Genomic DNA, 7,079 nt, shown 5'->3' on the forward strand with positions numbered 1-7,079 from the left:
GGGCACTGCGCGTGCAATCTACTGTGCCACCAGATATGAGTGGTGTGTTAAGTAGTTCTATTCTGATCAGTTTAATCCCTGTTATGACCCCTATCAGGGGATATGTATATGGCATGGATTTTAGGAACCGGGAGATGGAAAAAGATGCTTGGTCGGTCCTCCTACTTCAAATTTTGGGCACTGAACGTGCAATCGTGGCCGGACTTTTAGCCGACGGACATTTGGCCGACGGACATTTGGCCGAAACACAAGTGGCTCTCACAAAAAAAAAGTCCGGCCACGATAGATAGATTTGATAGATAGATACATAGATTAGATAGATAGATCAATAGATGCAATATACATTTGATAGATACGATAGATAGATAGATAGATAGATAGATAGATAGATAGATGATAGATAGATAGATTTGATAGATAAATAGATAGATTTGATAGATAGATAATTTCCCAGACAGAGAATTACAAGACGTGCGGTCTGGGACCCATGATAAGGTTCCCAGAGGCAGTTGCGGCGCCAGGGGACGTGTATATGGCATGGATTTTAGGAACCGGGATATGGAAAGAGATGCTTGGTCGGTCCTCCTACTTCAAATTTGGGGCACTGCGCGTGCAATCTACTGTGCCACCAGATATGAGTGGTGTGTTAAGTAGTACTATTCTGATCAGTTTAATAGCTGTTACGCTCCCTATCAGGGGACGTGTATATGGCATGGATTTTAGGAACCGGGAGATGGAAAAAGATGCTTGGTCGGTCCTCCTACTTCAAACCGAGAGATGGAAAAAGATGCTTGATCGGTCCTCCTACTTCAAATTTGGGGCACTGCGCGTGCAATCGTTGTCTGACTTTTAGCCGACGGACATTTGGCCGACGGACATTTTGCCGACGGACATTTGGCCGAAACACAAGTGGCTGTCACAAAACAGTCCAGCCACGAGATAGATTTGATAGATAGATAGATAGTTTAGATAGATAGATCAATAGATGCAATATACATTTGATAGATATGATAGATAGATAGATAGATAGATAGATAGATAGATAGATGATAGATAGATTTGATAGATAAATAAATAGATTTGATAGATAGATAGATTGATAGATAATTTCCCAGACAGAGAATTACAAGTCTGGGACCCATGGTAAGGTTCCCAGAGGCAGTTGCGGCGCCAGGGGACGTGTATATGGCATGGATTTTAGGAACCGGGAGATGGAAAAAGATGCTTGGTCGGTCCTCTTACTTCAAATTTGGGGCACTGCGCATGCAATCTACTGTGCCAATATGAGTGGTGTGTTAAGTAGTACTATTCTGATCATTTTAATCCCTGTTACGCCCCCTATCAGGGGACGTGTATATGGCATGGATTTTAGGAACCGGGAGATGCAAAAAGATGCTTGGTCGGTCCCCCTACTTCAAATTTGGGGCAAGGCGCGTGCAATCGTGGCCGGACTTTTAGCCGACGGATATTTGGCCGACGGACATTTGGCCGACAGACATTTGGCCGAAACACAAGTGGCTGTCACAAAACAGTCCGGCCACGATAGATAGATTTGATAGATACATAGATTATATAAATAGATCAATAGATGCAATATACATTTGATAGATACGATAGATAGATAGATAGATTTGATAGATAAATAGATAGATTTGATAGATATATAATTTCCCAGACAGAGAATTACAAGACGTGCGGTCTGGGACCCATGGTAAGGTTCCCAGAGGCAGTTGCGGCGCCAGGGGACGTGTATATGGCATGGATTTTAGAAACCAGTAGATGGAAAAAGATGCTTGGTCGGTCCTCCTACTTCAAATTTGGGGCACTACGCATGCAATCTACTGTGCCACCAGATATGAGTGGTGTGTTAAGTAGTATTATTCTGATCAGTTTAATCCCTGTTACGCCCTCTATCAGGGGACGTGTATATGGCATGGATTTTAGGAAACGGGAGATGGAAAAAGATGCTTGGTCTGTCCTCCTACTTCAAATTTGGGGAACTGCGCGTGCAATCGTGGCCGGAATTTTAGCCGACGGACATTTGGCCGACGGACATTTCGCCGAAACACAAGTGGCTGTCACAAAACAGTCCGGCCACGAGATAGATTTGATAGATAGATAGATACATAGATTAGATAAATAGATCAATAGATGCAATATACATTTGATAGATACGATAGATAGATTTGATAGATAAATAGATAGATTTGATAAATATATAATTTCCCAGACAGAGAATTACAAGACGTGCGGTCTGAGACCCATGGTAAGGTTCCCAGACGCAGTTGCGGCACCAGGGGACGTGTATATGGCATGGATTTTAGGATCCGGGAGATGGAAAAAGATGCTTGGTCGGTTCTCCTACTTCAAATTTGGGGCACCTCGCATGCAATCTACTGTGCCACTAGATATGAGTGGTGTGTTAAGTAGTACTATTCTGATCAGTTTAATACCTGTTACGCCCCCTATCAGGGGACGTGTATATGGCATGGATTTGAGGAACCGGGAGATGGAAAAAGATGCTTGGTCGGTCCTCCTACTTCAAATTTGGGGCACTGCGCATGCAATCTACTGTGCCACCAGATATGAGTGGTGTGTTAAGTAGTACTATTCTGATCAGTTTAATACCTGTTACGCCCCCTATCAGGGGACGTGTATATGGCATGGATTTTAGGAACCGGGAGATGGAAAAAGATGCTTGGTCGGTCCTCCTACTTCAAATTTGGGGCACTGCGCGTGCAATAGTGGCCGAACTTTTAGCCGACGGACATTTGGCTGACAGACATTTGGCCGACGGACATTTGGCCGAAACACAAGTGGCTGTCACAAAACAGTCCGGCCACGATAGATAGATTTGATAGATAGATACGTAGATTAGATAGATAGATCAATAGATGCAATATACATTTGATAGATACAATAGATAGATAGATTTGATAGATAAATAGATAGATTTGATAAATATATAATTTCCCAGACAGATAATTACAAGACGTGCGGTCTGGGACCCATGGTAAGTTTCCCAGAGGCAGTTGCGGCGCCAGGGGACGTGTATATGGCATGGATTTTAGGAACCGGGAGATGGAAAAAGATGCTTGGTCGGTCCTCCTACTTAAAATTTGGGGCACTTTGTGTGCAATCTACTGTGCCACCAGATATGAGTGGTGTGTTAAGTAGTACTATTCTGATCAGTTTAATACCTGTTATGCCCCCTATCAGGGGACGTGTATGTGGCATGGATTTTAGGAACCGAGAGATGGAAAAAGATGCTTGGTCGGTCCTCCTACTACAAATTTGGGGCACTGCGCAAGCAATCGTGGCCGGACTTTTAGCCGACGGACATTTGACCGAAACACAAGTGGCTGTCACAAAACAGTCCGGCCACGAGATAGATAGATTTGATAGATAGATAGATAGATAGATAGATAGATAGATTAGATAGATAGATCAATAGATGCAATATACATTTGATAGATACGATAGATAGATAGATAGATAGATAGATAGATAGATAGATGATAGATAGATAGATTTTTCAGATAAATAGATAGATTTGATAGATAGATAGATAGATAGATAATTTCCAAGACAGAGAATTACAAGTCTGGGACGCATGTAAGGTTCCCAGAGGCAGCTGCGGCGCCAGGGGACGTGTATATGGCATGGATTTTAGGAACCGGGAGATGGAAAAAGATGCTTGGTTGGTCCTCCTACTTCAAATTTGGGGCACTGCGCGTGCAATCTACTGTGCCACCAGATATGAGTGGTGTGTTAAGTAGTACTATTCTGATCATTTTAATCCCTGTTACGCCCCCTATCAGGGGACGTGTATATGGCATGGATTTTAGGAACCGGGAGATGGAAAAAGATGCTTGGTCGGTCCTCCTACTACAAATTTGGGGCACTGCGCGTGCAATCGTGGCCGGACTTTTAGCCGACGGACATTTGGCCGACGGACATTTGGCCGAAACACAAGTGGCTGTCACAAAACAGTCCGGCCACGATAGATAGATTTGATAGATAGATACATAGATTAGATAGATAGATCAATAGATGCAATATACATTTGATAGATACGATAGATAGATAGATAGATAGATAGATAGATTTAATAGATAAATAGATAGATTTGATAGATATATAATTTCCCAGAGAGAGAATTACAAGACGTGCGGTCTGGGACCCATGGTAAGGTTCCCAGAGGCAGTTGCGGCGCCAGGGGACGTGTATATGGCATGGATTTTAGGAACCGGGAGATGGAAAGAGATGCTTGGTCGGTCCTCCTACTTCAAATTTGGGGCACTGCGCGTGCAATCTACTGTGCCACCAGATATGAGTGGTGTGTTAAGTAGTACTATTCTGATCAGTTTAATCCCTGTTACGCCCCCAAACAAGGGGACGTGTATATGGCATGGATTTTAGGAACCGGGAGATGGAAAAAGATGCTTGGTCGGTCCTCCTACTTCAAATTTGGGGCACTGCGCGTGCAATCTACTGTGCCACCAGATATGAGTGGTGTGTTAAGTAGTACTATTCTGATCAGTTTAATCCCTGTTACGCCCCCAATCAGGGGACGTGTATATGGCATGGATTTTAGGAACCGGGAGATGGAAAAAGATGCTTGGTCAGTCCTCCTACTTCAAATTTGGGGCACTGCGCGTGCAATCGTGGCCGGACTTTTAGCCGACGGGCATTTGGCCGACAGACATTTTGGCCGAAACACAAGTGGCTCTCACAAAACAGTCCGGCCACGAAAGATAGATTTGATAGATAGATACATAGATTAGATGGAGAGATCAATAGATGCAATATACATTAGATAGATACAATAGATCGATAGATAGATAGATGATAGATAGATAGATAGATAGATAGATTTGATAGATAAATAGATAGATTTGATAGATAGATAATTTCCCAGACAGAGAATAACAAGACGTGCGGTCTGGGACCCATGGCAAGGTTCCCAGAGGCAGTTGCGGCACCAGGGGACGTGTATATGGCATGGATTTTAGGAACCGGGAGATGGAAAAAGATGCTTGGTTGGTCCTCCTACTTCAAATTTGGGGCACTGCGCTTGCAATCTACTGTACCACCAGATATGAGTGGTGTGTTAAGTAGTACTATTCTGATCAGTTTAATACCTGTTACGCCCCCTATCAGGGGACGTGTATATGGCATGGATTTTAGGAACCGGGAGATGGAAAAAGATGCTTGGTCGGTCCTCCTACTTCAAATTTGGGGCACTGCGCGTGCAATCGTGGCCGGGCATTTAGCCGACAGACATTTGGCCGACAGACATTTGGCCGATGGACATTTGGCCGAAACACAAGTGGCTGTCACAAAACAGTCCGGCTACGATAGATAGATTTGATAGATAGATACATAGATTAGATAGATAGATAAATAGATGCAATATACATTTGATAGATACGATAGATCGATAGATAGATAGATGATAGATAGATAGATAGATAGATAGATAGATAGATTTGATAGATAAATACATAGATTTGATAGATATATAATTTCCCAGACAGAGAATTACAAGACGTGCGGTCTGAGACCCATGGTAAGGTTCCCAGAGGCAGTTGCGGCGCCAGGGGACGTGTATATTGCATGGATTTTAGGAACCGAGATGGAAAAAGATGCTTGGTCGGTCCTCCTACTTCAAATTTGGGGCACTGCGCGTGCAATCTACTGTGCCACCAGATATGAGTGGTGTGTTAAGTAGTTCTATTCTGATCAGTTTAATCCCTGTTATGACCCCTATCAGGGGATATGTATATGGCATGGATTTTAGGAACCGGGAGATGGAAAAAGATGCTTGGTCGGTCCTCCTACTTCAAATTTTGGGCACTGAACGTGCAATCGTGGCCGGACTTTTAGCCGACGGACATTTGGCCGACGGACATTTGGCCGAAACACAAGTGGCTCTCACAAAAAAAAAGTCCGGCCACGATAGATAGATTTGATAGATAGATACATAGATTAGATAGATAGATCAATAGATGCAATATACATTTGATAGATACGATAGATAGATAGATAGATAGATTTGATAGATAAATAGATAGATTTGATAGATAGATAATTTCCCAGACAGAGAATTACAAGACGTGCGGTCTGGGACCCATGATAAGGTTCCCAGAGGCAGTTGCGGCGCCAGGGGACGTGTATATGGCATGGATTTTAGGAACCGGGATATGGAAAGAGATGCTTGGTCGGTCCTCCTACTTCAAATTTGGGGCACTGCGCGTGCAATCTACTGTGCCACCAGATATGAGTGGTGTGTTAAGTAGTACTATTCTGATCAGTTTAATAGCTGTTACGCTCCCTATCAGGGGACGTGTATATGGCATGGATTTTAGGAACCGGGAGATGGAAAAAGATGCTTGGTCGGTCCTCCTACTTCAAACCGAGAGATGGAAAAAGATGCTTGATCGGTCCTCCTACTTCAAATTTGGGGCACTGCGCGTGCAATCGTTGTCTGACTTTTAGCCGACGGACATTTGGCCGACGGACATTTTGCCGACGGACATTTGGCCGAAACACAAGTGGCTGTCACAAAACAGTCCGGCCACGAGATAGATTTGATAGATAGATAGATAGTTTAGATAGATAGATCAATAGATGCAATATACATTTGATAGATATGATAGATAGATAGATAGATAGATAGATAGATGATAGATAGATTTGATAGATAAATAAATAGATTTGATAGATAGATAGATTGATAGATAATTTCCCAGACAGAGAATTACAAGTCTGGGACCCATGGTAAGGTTCCCAGAGGCAGTTGCGGCGCCAGGGGACGTGTATATGGCATGGATTTTAGGAACCGGGAGATGGAAAAAGATGCTTGGTCGGTCCTCTTACTTCAAATTTGGGGCACTGCGCATGCAATCTACTGTGCCAATATGAGTGGTGTGTTAAGTAGTACTATTCTGATCATTTTAATCCCTGTTACGCCCCCTATCAGGGGACGTGTATATGGCATGGATTTTAGGAACCGGGAGATGCAAAAAGATGCTTGGTCGGTCCCCCTACTTCAAATTTGGGGCAAGGCGCGTGCA

This window comes from Bombina bombina, chromosome 6 (genome assembly GCF_027579735.1).
Source record: "Bombina bombina isolate aBomBom1 chromosome 6, aBomBom1.pri, whole genome shotgun sequence".
NCBI lineage: Eukaryota > Metazoa > Chordata > Amphibia > Anura > Bombinatoridae > Bombina > Bombina bombina.